We start from the raw sequence: 16,126 nt of genomic DNA on the forward strand, positions 1-16,126 counted from the left end.
AGGAGTCTGCTTCTCCCTCTCCCTCTGCCCCTTCCCCACACTCTCTCTCAAATAAATAAATCTTAAAAAATTTAACATAACCTAAACTTCACCCATTTAACACATAACCACTCAATGGTCTTTCCTATTTTTGCAAATGTGCACAAGCATCATCTGTCAATTTTAGGATATCTTCATCACTTCAGAAAGAAACCTTGTACCATTTACCTATCCTGCCACCAGCCTCCTCCTCATTCCCTGCACGCCCCCGGGCCCAGCCATCACTCGCCTGCTGTCTGTCTGTGTAGACGAGTCCATTGGAGACACTTCGTAGAGATGGAATCATACCACACGTGGTCTTTTGTGACTGGCTTCCTTCACTTAGCTAATGTTTTTGAGGTTTTGGGTGATCATCTAACAGCCAGAATCTGGCCACACCATGCTCCGCAGTAGCTGTGCCTGGAACTTGTCTATGCGGTTTTCATGGAGCAAAGTTGCCTGGGTCCAGTCTGGATCCGGAATGAGAATCTCCAGATGTGGGGAGGAGACGTGGGCCTCTCGAGTCTCACCTGCAGCATCCCATCCTTGGAGTGACGTGGGCAACGTCTTATGCATAAACTCAGCGGGGTCTTCACGATCAGACTCTCGGGGGCTAGCTCTGACAACCTGCCATTTCAGAGCCCTGACAGGGCCCAGGGTTTCCCCATTCCCTGCCTCTGCCAACTTAACTGGCATCCTGGGAGTGTCCTCAGTGGCCACCACACTGTGCCAGAGTCTACTGTTTGCAACGCTCATGGGGAATGTAATGCATTTAGAGCCTTCGGTTTCATAATCCTTGTGTACTTTATGACGTCACGAAAAGACATCAGTAACGCACCACAAGGGAGCGTAACTGGGGAAGAGGAGTGCTTTGGGGAGGGACAAACTGACTCCATGATGGTGAGGTCCAGAAATTCAGATTATCCAACAAATGCCGAGGGACTGTGAGGATGGTAGGAACGTTCTCCACAAGCGGAGCGCCTCTGATTAGATGATTTGGGGCATCCCCATAGCGGACTTTCTCTTATTGGTGTGCCTTGGGCTGGCAAGCTCACTTCTTAGTAGGAAGGAGGTGAATGTAATAAGTTATTCCTCAGAGGCCAAAATGGAGAGGCTGAAATTCAGTGACTGAGGGTGAGGGCAGGTGTTCCCCATTTGGCGGTTTGACCGAATTGCTACTGAGCTGAGGCTGTTTATCTCTAACGGTGGGCTGAAAGAGGAGAAGTTCTATCGGTCGGCTAGATTTGTGTGACTCCAACATGCTTGATGTTATTTTATTCCTCGGGGCTGATTTGCTACAGCAGTCCCCCTGGTCCAAGGTTGTGTTTTATGGTTTTGGTTGCGCATGGTTAGCTGCTGTCCAGAAGCAGTTACTCATCCTACTAGCACATCATCCAGAGGTCTTCGAAGCCTCACTCCCTGTCCTAGTGCCTGCGTCATCCCCTCACCTCACAGCTTCACAGGAGGGCTGAGTGTGGTACCATAAGGTGTTGTGACTTTATTGTCGGTGTGTATGTCTGTATAGGATTCCATACTATCTGCAGTGTCAGGGACCCGTGGGTGTCTTGGAAGGTATCCCCTGCAGATAATGGGGAAATACTGTATTTTACTGTTATAGAGACATAGGTTGAATTCCCAGTCAATTTAAGATAATCATGTCCAACAACTAGTCAGTTCAATGAAAAACATCAGTTGCACTTGTTCTATGGAGATGGGCAGTACAAAAGCCCTCCAGTTAAATGTAACTTTAAGGACATGTGTTGTCATCCGATAGCCAGCAGACCTTGCTGGGCAAGTACTGAAAAATACTCAGGGGCACCTGAGTGGCTGAGTTGGTTGAGCCTCTAACTCTTGGTTTCAGCTCAGGCCATGATCTCAGGGTCCTGGGATGGAGCCCCACGTCGGGCTCTGTGCTCAGCAGGGAGTCTGCCTGAGATTGTCTCTCCCTCACTCTCAATAAATAAATAAAATCTGTTTTTAAAAAAAGAGAAAAATACTCAGAGCAAATTTTTCCATTTGGGGAAAACCTCACTTCTATTAGCTCCAAATGAGCTAACCTGCCCCTTACTTTTCCGTTAAATTCCACTAGAACCTTTCTCCATGCAAGTATCTAGTAATGCATCCTTTACTGTAACCCAGGGAAGTACTAACGAAAATAGCTCTGTGTTGGTGACATTTGGCGTTCTCTGGCTGTCCATCTGGCTCATCCCAAAGCACAGCCTTGTTTGACTTTCTGATGTCTAGTTCCTGATGAATTTTTCTATTTCGGCATGATAGAAGTAAGAATACAATGTGTGGGTGAGGTCTTCATCCAAGGCAGATCAGTATGTGCTTAGGTCAGCCAGATGCATTAAGCTTCACAAGGTCCGGTGCTCAGGGTGCGTGACTGGAGAGAGTAACACTCATGGTTTTTCTATCGCTGACTGGTGTCCTATCATTTGAACGTTATGTCAAATAAACAAAAAGTAAGTAAATAAAAACCAACTTACATTTCCCAAACTCAACTTTTCAGTGTAGGAATCCATGGAGTGTAGTTGTTCCTCAGGGCAAAATGTCATGAATATTCCACTGGGGTAAAAATATTCTCTGGAAGCTTAGCTCAGAGAGAGTTTTGGCAACATGTCATACTTTTTGTTTTCCATTTTACATTGAATGCTTTTATTTCTTACACTCACAAGAAACGAGGTTTAGATTTCTGCTGTTCTCCTGGCAAGAGAACATCACTGAAACGTGCTTGGATACCATCAGATCCTAATGTGCTGGTTTGAAAGACTGGCTTCTTCTCATGGGAACCGGCTTAGCCCTGAGTGTGTCGGTAGAACATAAATGAGTAGAAGTCAGCGTTAGCAGCTATGGGTGACTGAGTAGCATGTGTGGAATGAGATAGATACTTAATTTAAGATCAAACTTTTACGTTATTCAAGGAAGAAAAACCCCAGATTTCTCCTGTTTTTGATTTTCAGTGACTAATCAGTTCTAAGTAAACAAGATCATGTGGGGATTACATGATAACTGATTGAATAGAATTTTGCTTTGCTTTGAGCCTTCAGACTCCTCTGCTAACCAAAAGGTATTTTCAAAGATTAACTTATTGAAATGCTACATTTGACTAAAATAAAATGTTTGAGGTCCTTGCATGTTGCCTCTATGGTTTTGGTGATAAGTCTGAACATTCTTTACCTGGTTTACCAACGCATTAATTAACCGGCTTTGAAATAAAAATGGCAGTGGGGTGTCCTGAGTCCTATAGGAATGCCTTGCTTATTATGAATCACCCCTCACTTCCGCCTTTCTGAGCTGTTGTGATCAGGCCAGCAGGCACTTTAGAGAAGATTACTAATTTTTGACTGGGAACTAGAAATATTCATGATAAATAGTGAATAGATCTCTTTTTCTTTAGTCTCCATTAAATCACAACACAAATACGTTCTGAGAATTAATCCGTGACTTGTTTTTGAAGAGAAATCAGGGTATTTTTTCTCATCCTTTTAATCATCTTGTGAATGACAGGAAGCATTTGTGAGTTGAGGGGCCCTTCTGTCCAGACTCTCCCACAGGTGCAATCTGCTCAAATGTGTTGGCCCTCCAAAAACAGAAAAATGTGTTTTTTCATTTACTATTTGTTCCCAATACTTAAAAACTTAGGCATTTCTTATAAGATTGCATACTTCCGGCTCTTCTTGGAACATGGGGAGATTTGGGAAACTGGCCCTCTCTGTCTCCGGGAACACCTGGACGAGTCCAGGTAGTAGCTGCCAGATTTCCGTGGGGGATAACTGCCACAGCATCGGTTTTCAAAAGTCTCTTCTACTCCTTCCACGGCCCTTTGAAGGGAGATTGTTATTTCTATGTATTTTCCTGCAGCCAAAGAGAAACAGAAGAAGAGTTGCTCATAGTTATTTATGATATTTAAATGCCTTGAATGGATTAGGGGTCATCTTCATTGAGCACTCCTTGCAGCTGGGGGGCGGGAGCGGCTGGTCAGGGGCTCAGAGGAGGTCCCCACTTCACGAGGGGGCTGGCAGGGCTCTGTCCTGCACTCAAGCCTGGGAGCGGTGGGCCTTCGTGAATGCCTCAGCGGTTGTTCCTGGAGTCTTTTTGAGGCTCAACCCAAGCAGAAGTTAATCCACGTTTTATATTTTTGACTTGAATTTTGTTCAACTGTGTTTTATTTTGAAGAATAGCTTGAGGGCATAGTCCCTGGGGTCAGACTGCCTGGATTCGGTAGTCTAAATTTCCTAGTATTTGCCTCTGTTGACTCTGAAAATGATGCTTACTCTTTCTGGATCCCAACTTCCTTCTCTGTAAAATACAAATTTCTGCAGTAGGGTCGTAGAAAGGGATGCAACACGTAGTCTGGATGATAGTGCTCAGTGCAGAGTGAGACACAGAGTACGAGCTCAATCAGGCCTGAAGGTTCCTCACTTCCCCAATCCTACCTCCAAACCAACTTGCCAAATTATAATGTGATTTGCACCAGAAAATAGTAAAGTCTAAATATCAATCACAACCAAAATGATAGGTATTAATCTACTTACGGTCACTTCCTATGTGCTAGCCACTTCCTGTGCATTATTTTATTAAATCCTCACAGTAAAACAACGTATTAGGGTTTTCCAGAGAGAGGGAGAGAGCACAGTTTTCAAACTGTTTTTGAAAATCATACCTGTTTACCATGAAGCATCTGTGGTTACCTTGGGTTGATAGCTCTACGGTGTCTTTATCTCCAGCTTTCTAAGTTATTTCAAAGCAGGGAGTCTTCTACTGAAGGCCAGGCTATAAATCCACAAAAGCCGGAGGAGCAGTGCCCTGCAAGGCCTGAGCTGTGTCGTCACAGAAACTGTGGACAGTGCTGGGTCACTGACAGCTTGAGATCATAAATCCCACGTTTGAATATGAGCCCAGGCTTTTAAACTCCAACCCAGAGACTGGGCTTACAGGCTTCAAAGCAAAAGGGATGAACCCAGGAGAGTGCCGGATGGCCAGGTCACAAATCCAGCTTGCCGCGGTAGGGGGACCTCAGCTGTCTCTTGCAGACAGCACCATTCTGTTCCGCACATACTCACAGGAATCCCCATGAGAGGAGATTGTTTTGGACCCCCTAATCATGGCCAGGCAGGCTTCCAGAGTACCCCAACTTCTTGACACCTCTCCCCATTTAATCTCCCTTCCTGCTCTCACTCATAACTGGCATCACCACTGAAGTGTGACTCTGTTGGGGTTTGGACTGGCCTTCCTAGAATGCCCTGTTCATTGGATGAAGACAGGGTAATCAGTGAGATTGGCCATCCGTAGCTGCAGTGTCTTCCCTGCTCTTCTTGTGTTGGTGTAGCTGCTTATTTTCATATCTTTTCCCACAACTTGATTATGAGCCCCTGAGGATGGGGACCTCATTTTTATTTGTCACTCTTTACTCACCTGAGCCCCTACCCCATCTAGAATTCAAGTTCTATGATGGTGGGAGCATCTCTGCTGTCTTCACGTTTTGCCCCCGGCGCCTCGATGTGGCCTGGTGCATATTCATTGAATAAACGAGTAAGGCACCGTCTCTGGAGCTTTTGTGTTTCTTATACTAATTTAGAAAATCTATTGCAGAAGTTACACTTATCAATCATTTTTGTCACATTTTTGTTTTCTCTTCTTTAAGGCTACTTTCTTTGTCTCTAAGCATATTTTCTAATGTGTTTTGTTTTAACTGCTCATATATGAAACTAAACCAATCAACTTCCCCTTGTAGTTTTCAGGGTTGTGTGATCTTCCATGATTCATTCGTGCTGGTGTTCTGTAGACTGCTCTCAGCCAGGAGCTGAAATCTAAAGGACCTGGGTCAAACATCCCTTGAAGACTCTTATGACAGACTAGTTCTGGCCACCACCACGTTCATGTGCTGTGGAAGCAATTCCATAATGTCTCTGTGCGTCTTCTGATGCTATTTTCATACTTCGATGAGATTTGAAAATTGAATTACTTCTCTTCCTCTCCCCTGTGAATTTCTTTCAAATAAATGCTAATCTCGTTTTAAGGTAGGCGACACATCTAAATGTTTTCCGGCCAGTCCTTTGATGTATTTGATGACGATGAAATGTGAAGGCATGACCCAGATCTCAGTGGGGCTTTCCATTTGGCATCCAGAGTATCTGCTGCCTTAGCTCTTTGCTTCCCTAAATTTATCCTTAGATTTTTTAAAAGAAATGTAAATAAATAAACTGTGACTCTCATTTTATGCCAACATCTTACCAGGAGAGGTATGGTACATATGCTACCCTTTTCAATGAAATTTCACTCCATGTGGCATTTCATGAGCAAGTTCCATGAGGAGCTTTGTTACCATAGAACAGTTTGAGTGAAGAGTGCCCCCGGCTTGCTCGTCATTCTCCAAAAAATTGGTTGTTGCTCCTCCAGTGACTAATAGTGACAAGGAGCACGGCTAAGTACGGCTGTGCCTGGCGATAGAGTTTAGGGCTTAGGAGGTAAGGCAAACATTTCAGGTATCAAACAGATGCTTGGAAATGAAGATGTCATTTATTAGCGTGTTAATAAGTATAAACAGCTTTATTATTCTGTAAGCCTCCAGACGAAACCAGCAATTTCACTTACAATAAAATGCTGCTTTATCAGTTGTTAAATACAAAACATCAGTTGCAGACAGAATTGTGCTTGAGGCTGGGGTTTTGTCAGTTTATTGGGATGAGGATTTAATGCAATTATACATCCTTGTGAATGACATTTGTTAATGCTATTTAAGATTTTCCATAGTGTGGACCAACTCAAGACTTTTTAAAAAAGGGTCCAAAATATGGGCATCAGATTGGGAATTATTAATAAATTTATAAATACCTCTTTTGAAATTTTCATTTATTCTGTTTTACAGGATTAATTTTCTTGAGACTCCTAATAAAATAGATTTTTCTTTTTTTTGGTTTTCTGTGTTTTTTGTGGGGGGGCGGGCAGTCTTTATCCTAGGAAACAAAGAACAGAGACAGCAGAGAACTGTTCCTGTCTGAGCATTAATATTCACGTTCACTCAGAATAATTGTTTGTTTGGGTGAAACTCCTTGGAAGAAGCTCGCAAAGGAAAGCTTGTTTAGTCTTGACAAGCAACCCAGTGTCTGTGATAATTCCCTGCCTCTGCACATCATTTGGACATGGGAAGGTATCTGCGGGACAGAGGCTGCTGGAAATCAGTTGGTAAATTTTCACAAATGCTTCTTTGGTAGAAAACAGAGTGAGCAGGACAGTAAACTTGACTTTGGGAGCTTTTGGTTGGAAATGGATTAACAGATGGCATTTTTTAAAAACTGTGACTGGAAAAAATAATGAGATTTATTCTAACTTTTCCTACAAAAGTCCTCAGCTTAAATTTTCCTTCCTTAGAAAGTCTTTCCTTCACTCTTTCATCAAAACCATGAAACCCACACTCTTCATAGCATTTATCACATATTCTAATTATCTGTGCATTGGTTTCCCCATGAATGTGTCCCCCCCCTCCAGCCTTCAGGGACCTTCTGACAGGTTTTTGGGGCCCCGTGTGGCACAGGGAGGTGCTCGGTGAACAGCAATTAATGAGTGAGTGGTTTGGAAAGCATCGCACCAGCTGCATGGTGGGACCCTACCCTGCGCCGGGATGTCCATTATGTAATTCTATCCTCCATCCTGGAGAGCCAGAGCCCCTCCGGCTCCTGGAGCTGTCCAGCTCCTGGGTGCTGGCAGCATCCCTGCTCTCTCTACAGCAAACACGCCGCGGGAAGCTGACAGCGCAAAAATCATCTTGAAAAGATCTTAGCGTTTGACTTACTTTTCTAATGTCTGTGGATTTCGTAATGAATAGCTTTTCTGCTGGCAGGAACTGGTGATTATAATCAACCTATTTGGAAGACATTAACTAGTCCAGTAGACTGTAACTAGCATTCTGCCTACCTGGGGCTCAGTGTTCTTATACACAAAATGAGGTGGTGGCTAATAGGATTCCTAGGGTTCCACCTAGCTGTAATATTCCATGAATCTATCCTTGGAATTTGAGAACTTGTTTTATCTCCTAGATGATGTGATGTGATGTTCAGGGTTTGGGGCAGAATGGTCAACAAAGAATTCTTGAGACATCTTCGGTGCAAAAGGTGGTTTTATTAAAGTGGAACCAGGACCCATGGGCAGAAAGAGCTGCTCGGTGGTCATGAGGAGTGGCTGATTATATACTTTCAAGTTGGGAGGGGGTTAGGGAGAGCGTAAGTTTCTAAGGAATTTGGAAGCAAGGTTTCCAGGACCTTGAGGGTCTAGTTGTTGTTAGGAAAAGGTCACTTACTAATGTCTAGTAAAACCTTAGTCATGAGACCTTTAGATGTATATTAGGGGGCCATATGCTTGTCGGATGATTGCCCACATATATCTTGGGGGCTGGGGGGGTTAGAGATAAAGGAAGTTTCCAAAGGAATGTCTGTATGTTTAAAGTAGACTCACAGGATCCTGGAACCTTTTGCCCTTAGCAAAGTATTAACATTGAGACAGTTAAGTTCCTGGAGGAAGGTCACTCTGCTTGTCCCAAGTACTTGTCAATGGCCTGCCATGGAAATTTAATCTTTTCTTCTATATTTCTTTTGCCTTTGTTCTCTACATCACTATATACTTCCACATGTTACAAAGAACTAGGTAAATAAAAAGAGTGAAAACATCATCAGTATAAATTAAGAACATCTAAGTTCCTGAAAGGTGTGGAGAAAAGCATGAGTGAATAGGTACATACACAAGAAAGAATAGATCATCTTCTCGATTGCTTGTTGAAGTTGTTTTATCATGTAGACCGTCAGTGAGAAAATGAATGAGTGAAAATAAAAGCCTACATTGCTGAAGACTATTCTAGCGATTAACTAGATGATCTTTCCCCAGAGGGGGATTTATTTTCTCGCAGACTGTTAGATTGCTTTGAAAAGTAAATGAAACAATAGTAACAAAACTCAAAAACTCCCTTTCAAGTAAGTATCTTTAACTTAGAAATGTAACTTCTTTATTTTTAGGAGCAAATAGCTTTAATGCAAGGCAGTTTTTCTTTGGTATTTGGAATTGTATCAGATAAACCAGGGACTTGGCAGAGGCATTTCTTCTGTTTCATCAAAATTTAACTTACATTTTGTTAAAAATTACGATTTGCTATAGTGATATGTATTTTCTTTGAACATTCAGAATATAGAGGTCATCAAAAAATATAGTAAAATAAGTAACATTTCAATGCAAAACTCTCTGGGATACACCATGCACACACACACACACACACACACACACAAATGTATATATACTCTTTTTATAAAACCTCAAAGGTAATGTAAAGTTCAATGAAATTCCTCATTATCCATTCCTCAGTTACTTCAATGTAATAAACCCATAAGTAAATTTTGACTTTGCCTGGTAGATCTGGAAATGGGAGCAGAATGGAAACTTGGACGCCACTAGCATGAGCTGAGTGAGGACCCTGACACATAGTTTCACCAGGGTGAGTAGAGGATGGCTTCCCTTTCCCCTCACATTTCAGAGTGAGACCAACCATCTGAGCAGCTCCTCCTCCCTTGGCCCTGTGAATGAACACTCCGAATGTAGCCTTGACAAGCAGTTCATTTTGTTGGCTTTCAGTTGAGATTTTGTGCATTATTTAGAGCATTACCTATCTCCAGTTAAATAAGGTAACTCTTTATTCTTACAAATCATAGTTTTGTTAACTTGTCTGAGTTGCAAATTAGGTTTCCACTGGAAGAACAGAAGAAATGTGTATACCTAGAAAAATACTTCTTTTCCAGGCCACTATAATACCCTTTATCATCATATGGCAAAATCTATTAGGAATAATAAGATGCCATATCTTATTGAACTTTTCTGACCTTTAATTAGGCAGGAATGGATTACAAGTTCAGATTATTAGTGAAATTTAAAATATTTTCTGGTAGGTGTTATTGTGTGCAATTTTAGGTCATATGATTTCTAAGGTGTTTTCTACTGCCTTAAAATTTAACAACACTTTGAATAGTCTAGTATTTCTGATAATATGATCACATGTTTCCCAGTACAGAGATTCTCTCCTTTAATTCTTCCTATAACTTTGTGACTTTGGTTATGTTATTATTCTCAGGTTACACATGAGGACAGTGAAACCCAGCAGGTTAAACAGCATTTCCAATGTAAATAAGGTCTTCACCAAGTCTGACCCCAGAACCCACACTTTCACTTCCCAAGTAATGTCCTCATCTGGGCAGTGGGATTTGTGCCCATGGAGGAAGGAGATAGGAACCTCACTCCAAAAGGAAGGAAGGGCAGATGCCAGGGCAGAGATGCCAGGAAGTAAGGGCATTATTCCACAGTCTCGGCATGTTGGGTGCAGGTGGGCATCAGGTAGAGGTGAAGGGTGGAGTCAGGTGGACACGGCGTCAGGGGTTAGGGTTTGGGGGGGGGTCACTGTAGGTCCTGGTAAGTGACCAGGTCCACAGTGGAGATTCTGTTTATGTAATTCTATATTCACTAGAGCTGAGTGTGACTAATTTCAATATTCTATGGCAGTTTGCTTTCCCTTGTGTGGCCTAAATCTTACACTTTTAATGGTGCTATATTTTTGGTGATTTATGAGTTATGAATTTTCCCCTTAATCATAATTAAGTGCCCTTTTCATCTGCTTTGTCATTTCTCCCTTTGATTTCTGCCTTGTCTGATATTAATATAACCGCTCCAGCTTATTTTAGTTAACATCTTCCCAAGGAGCCACTTGCTTTTCTTCCCACTTATCCAAGCATTGCTGTTTTCCCTTGGAGTGTCGGCGGGGGGGTGTGTGGGTGTCAGGAAAGAGGAAGGGCCTCAGTCAGCGCTCAGGATAGTCACAGCTGGGGGCCTGCCTCTTTTTCCCCTGTGTGTTGCGTTACAGTGCCTGTAGTCAGAATTGTATGCTATTCCTGCAGAGATTAACAGCGGTACTGTCTGTTCTGCAGTACACCTAGAAATTAATAATAGAAACGAGTTTAAAAATCCAAATAATTAATCTCTCTCTCTCTCTCTCTCTCTCTCTCTCTCTCTCTCTGTCTACCCCCCCATGGAGATAAAAGACAGATCATATAGAAATAAAAATCATGAAAGTATCTCACAATATAAATCCAAGATCCATGTGAAAAGCTGAGGAAATCTAAGGGTTTTAAACATTATTTAAGAAAAAAAAGGAAAAGGAAGAATTAAGCATTCAGTTAGAAAAGATGGGAGAAGAGACAGTTTGTAGTTTGATTATGAACTGATGGTAAGAGACTATACACATAATCATTTATTTTTACAAGTCGCTGGTATATTTTGTCAAGGATAAGTTACTTTAAAAGTTTGAGGTGGTCACACAGAATACACACGGACAGAATCATTTTGGTACATTTTATTTCTTTGTCTCCACTTTGTCTCTAAGACATGAGAATGTTGAAAACATTACCTACACATGTAGGATTCTAAACCAGTGGAGAAAAAAAACTATGAAATTCTGTTCTTTTATACACAGGCTCTATACTAAAATATTCCTTTTTTAAAAAATAAAGATTGTATTTATTTATTTACTTTTAGAGAAGGAAGGGGAGAGGAGAGAGCGAGCTCCTGTGCAACCTGGGGGGGAGGGGGAGAGGCAGAGTGAGAGAGAATCTCAAACGTGGAACACAACGTGGGGCTCGGTCTCATGACCTGGACTGAAATCAAGATTCAGACACTGGACCGACTGAGCCACCCAGGCACCCCAAGAGCTAATATTTTTAATGACCCATATTGATACCACACGGAGCAAGGTATATGTAGGTAGATTTCATACAAATTATGGCTGACACTTTGTTAGACTATTGACATATTATTTTGTATATGAAGTCAGTGTGTGTCCCAAGAAAAATATATCTTTAGGGTTTTTCTTACCTTCCTTATACCTTTAAGTCATCTTGATGCACCTGAACTCAGTTGCTTTTATTTTCATTAAAATTGAATGCCTTCAGGCCTTCTTGCTTCCTCTCCAACCCTATTCACATCCTGTCTTTACCCTCTGTCTGGTTCCTGGTCCTTCTATTTACAGAATCGGTAGCAGGCTGATCTGAGTCTCCTTGGCTGGACCCTCAGCACCGTTTAAGAACCTGCTCCCCTTCTAGGTGGGAAGATGGAGTAACTAATCTTAGCTCAGTCCCACAACCCAAATTCTAAATGAATTGACCTTTTCAAGGTGTTTGGACATTAGCTGTCTTGTGTTAATGTTCTAGTTTCTTTCTAAGAAAAGTTCATAGAGACTTTTTACTGGCAGGAGAAGTTTCTTAAAACTTTCTTGATGATGTCTAAAATGTAGGAAATATGGTTCTCAGACTTATTTTCTGGCATATTTGAATGAAAATCAAATCAGCATTTAGACAGGTAGGAAGCAAATGGGACTATTAAGGTAAAAAATCTAGGTCAGGAAAACCATTTGGTTAGAAGGTCATCTTAAGTAGAAGGATATCTTTTTAGGCTAATGACATCACTGACTGACAATATAAATTCCTCCTGCTTATATTTCTTTACATTCTATCTTGGCTGACTTTGACACCCATATGAGACTTTTGTTTGAAATGCAGAGAAATCACTCACTTCAAGAATGCCTGCAAGCTTCCTGACAAATTCACCATTGGTCTTTCCATCCAAGGAGGGTTTGAAAATAAATCTGAGTCTCTTAACGGCAACATCACAGTGATGATGCTCTTCCTCTCCTGCCCGAGATCCATGCCCGACCCAGGATATTGGGTGACGTCCTGACCGTGACGCACTGAGTACAGCAGCCTGAATGAATCACTTTATCCGCTCAGAGTCAGAGTTATGAGCAGAATTGCTTATGGAAATTGTAGTCTTCACCCTCCTGCACAAAATGACTTAAAATGGATTCAAAGGGCAAAGTTTGGGTTCTGATGTGAGAAAGGAGATGAGTCTAAGAGTTTTTGTCCCCCGTACAAGTCAGAGGGAACTTTGCTGGATGTGGTCTGGTGTTTTGTGATCCGTTGTGTGGTGTCTAAAGCATTTTACTACAAAGAAGAGTTAAAATAGTAAAGTTTGGGAATTATATATTTTTATAATAGAGTGAATTAAAGGCTATACCACACAACGGATCACAACACACCAGATCACATCCAGTTACAGTCTTTCTGTACTGTGAGAATTTGAGTAGTCTCCACTTAAGGGGATATTAAAAAGAAAATTAACAACAACAAAATGTTTTGAGCCCTGCGAAAATTTAAAAACACATGTAAACTTATAAAGAAAATTAGTGTATAATCCAATCCTATGCTTTCTCTTGGATGGGTGGGTGGGAAGATCTTTTCATAGAAAGATAAGTAAGAGAGTAAATGAATCAGAAAGGAAATAAATTAATTAATAAGAAAAATTGAGAATCCTCTGTCATGTTTTGGCCCCTTATCTGGTGTTTTCTTATTGGCTATTTGACCTCGGTGGGATAAAATCTCTCGTTTATAAAATAAGGTAGTTGAGTTAAACTGTTTCTAACATGTCATTGCTTCTCGTGACCCGCTGAGGGACCCATGCTTCCCACATCTGCAGCTCTGGACTGTATCTGTCTGGAGGTCCCAGTTTGGGGGTTTGGGAGGGGGATCTTGCACAAGGGGACATAGGAAGTGTTCATTAAACTTTGAGCTCAGAGTGTCTCCCAGTCACTTTCTACTCTTTGTAGACCAGCAAGCACCTTCCTGCCAGCAGCATCGACCCTGTTTGCATTGCGTGCTGTACAGTAAGGACGTGCAAAAGCATGTTGGGCACAAGAGGACTCACTAGAGTTCGTACTGGTAGTTTGTTGCCAAATTTTGATGATGCATGGACAAGGGTAGCAGCCAGTTTGAGACTATTGTGTTGACTAGGGGGCTTAACTCTGTCATGGATGGTGCAGTAAGCAGAATCCTGACCCCCAGGTCTTCCTGAATGTTTCCATGATGAAACACTGCCATTGTGAATACACTGGCCTACCGGGCAACAGGAACTCCGGATGGAATTAAGGTTACACACTGATTGAATTGAGCATAGATTTTTTTGGACTACTGAGGCGGATCCAGTGTAATCGGTCCCTAAAGGTACTGGGGAAAGGAAGAAGATCAGAATTTTGGACCCCAGGAGGTGCAGCTGAGAGAACATGCGTCTGAATGCAGACCCTATCAGTTACAAGCTCTGAGATCTTGGGCATGTCATTAAAATTCTCTGAGCATGTTTCCTTATCTGCAAAATACAAAACATAAAATCTGAAAAAAGATTAGATTTCTGCTATGAGAAATAGATTTTTTCTGTGAGAAAATTAAACATAATTCATAAAAGGGGGCATATGCAAGGTACTCAACGAATATTAATTTCCTTCTGTCCTCTAGTAGTAAACACACAAAAAAACTCTGATGACAGTATAATGCACAGATGAAATGTGTAAGGTTCTACCTTCATCTAATTGGGAATAGATGATATATATTGTAGATATTGCCTATCAAAAAATACACATGTGGCAGATGGGACATTTTAGATTAGTCATCCAGGCCTTTGCAAAATTTTATCTCTGAAATTAACATTGGAATTAGATCCAACATTACAACTTTGCAGTAATTCTTCTTTAATATCATGCCATGGTTGCCTGTGTGTGGTTTCCTTAGCACCAAACTGTATGACCTATGAGCATGTGTGCGCCCTGTGCACGGCTCATCCATAGCCCCCACTGTAGCTGCACTGTGTGTCCGAATAGATGGAGGTAGGAATGTTTGTCCTCCTAGTATGTTGTCCTCTCCCTGCACCTGCTCCTCTGCAGCACTTCACTCCCAAACCCAGAAAAGTTCCCCCTATGGCAACTGCTTCTAAAACCAGGCAAGTGAACCCATAGGGATGAATAAGAAATCACAGGGATTATAAATCTGTAGGCCTTGTCTGTTAATAAAATAGTTTATACACACACACAAAAAAAATCACAGGGATCGTAGCCAGCTGCGTCGCCCTCACCAAGGTCACTGCGCGCATTGTCACCAGTTGCAGCTGAGCTGGCACTCGCACCTCAGGGTGGACCCCAAGCCTGACTCCGCGCTGCCCTGGGGAACCCCGGTGCACGGGGGAGCCGGGGACGCGGAACAGCGGCGGGGGCGGAGACGGGAGGGCTGTGGACTTCAGCCGCTCAGGCCTTGCTCTCAGGCTGGGCGGTCGAGCGCCCGGTGGCGAGGACCACCTGCAGGTCTTCTGCTAGGCTCTGGAGGCAGGATCTGAAGCCCTGGGAGCAGCCCTGGCCTGTGGCTGTTTGTGCCTCAGGAAGAGGCCGGTCCTCTCAGCAGGGCGCTTCTGTAGCTGATAATCACCATGGGCTTAACCCAAAGTGGCTTCTGACACCAGGAAGGACAGGTGATTAGGGGACACATTTTCACAGTCTTCTTTTTAAAGAGGGTTATCTCTGATTAACCCTTTCATACTTTTCCAGAACTTCTGTGAACTTAACTTCCACTTAAAAAAAAAAAAAAACCCAAAAGTAAAACAACAAAGTCTCAGAATTGGCATCATTTTGCATAGTACAGTGATGCATTTCCATGTGTAATTAGGGAGACTGGCTAATCACTTCTGTGGTGTGGATACAAACTAAAGCATGAGACGAAAGTATTTCAAAGTCATGTATTTTTTAAAAAAACAACATTTGTTTTTATTATGGGATTTATATATGATCATCAGAGAACATTTCAAATGGCAGACGGGTATTAAGAACAAATGTGCTGGCTGTAATCCCAACACCCAGAGACGTCCCTGCTCTGAAGGTGCCCTGACGGCAGGAGGCATGGCGTGGGCTTGTGCTTTGCATCAGTTAAGTCAGCAGTTCTCCAGCTGGCTTGACCTTAGAAGTCAAACACAAATAACAGCCACCAAGCATACAAGCCTACTGCGATTCTCCGGGTTACTGTACTTGCTGTCTGTATTCTCGGAAAACTGCTCGTGTGATTCTGGTGCATGGTCATGGTTGAAAATCACTAGCTTAAAAAAGAAAGAAATAGAGAAAGAAAGAAAGAAAGAAAGAAATAGAGAAAGAAAGAAAGAAAGAAGAGAAAGAAAGAAAGAAGAAAGAAAGAAAGAAAGAGAAAGAAAGAAAGAA

At 42.2% G+C, this 16,126-nt stretch overlaps 1 long non-coding RNA gene across 3 annotated transcripts in view; it reads left to right on the forward strand.

Annotated features, from left to right (window-relative positions):
* Positions 1-617: 617 nt before the first annotated feature.
* Positions 618-16,126, forward strand: part of LOC141370319 (uncharacterized) — a 22,543-nt gene continuing 7,034 nt past the window's right edge. The window contains exons 1-2 of one of the 3 annotated variants that reach the window (XR_012374240.1): positions 618-781; positions 9,419-9,499. This is a non-coding gene — a long non-coding RNA (uncharacterized lncRNA). Of the gene's footprint in view, positions 782-851; positions 972-9,418; positions 9,500-16,126 lie in introns of those variants that run through there. The other 2 variants (XR_012374239.1, XR_012374241.1) reach the window with 2 other exon arrangements.

Source organism: Callorhinus ursinus, unplaced genomic scaffold (assembly GCF_003265705.2).
Source record: "Callorhinus ursinus isolate GAN/ISIS: 27379988/994484 unplaced genomic scaffold, GSC_fseal_2.0 scaffold32, whole genome shotgun sequence".
In the NCBI taxonomy this organism is placed as follows: domain Eukaryota; kingdom Metazoa; phylum Chordata; class Mammalia; order Carnivora; family Otariidae; genus Callorhinus; species Callorhinus ursinus.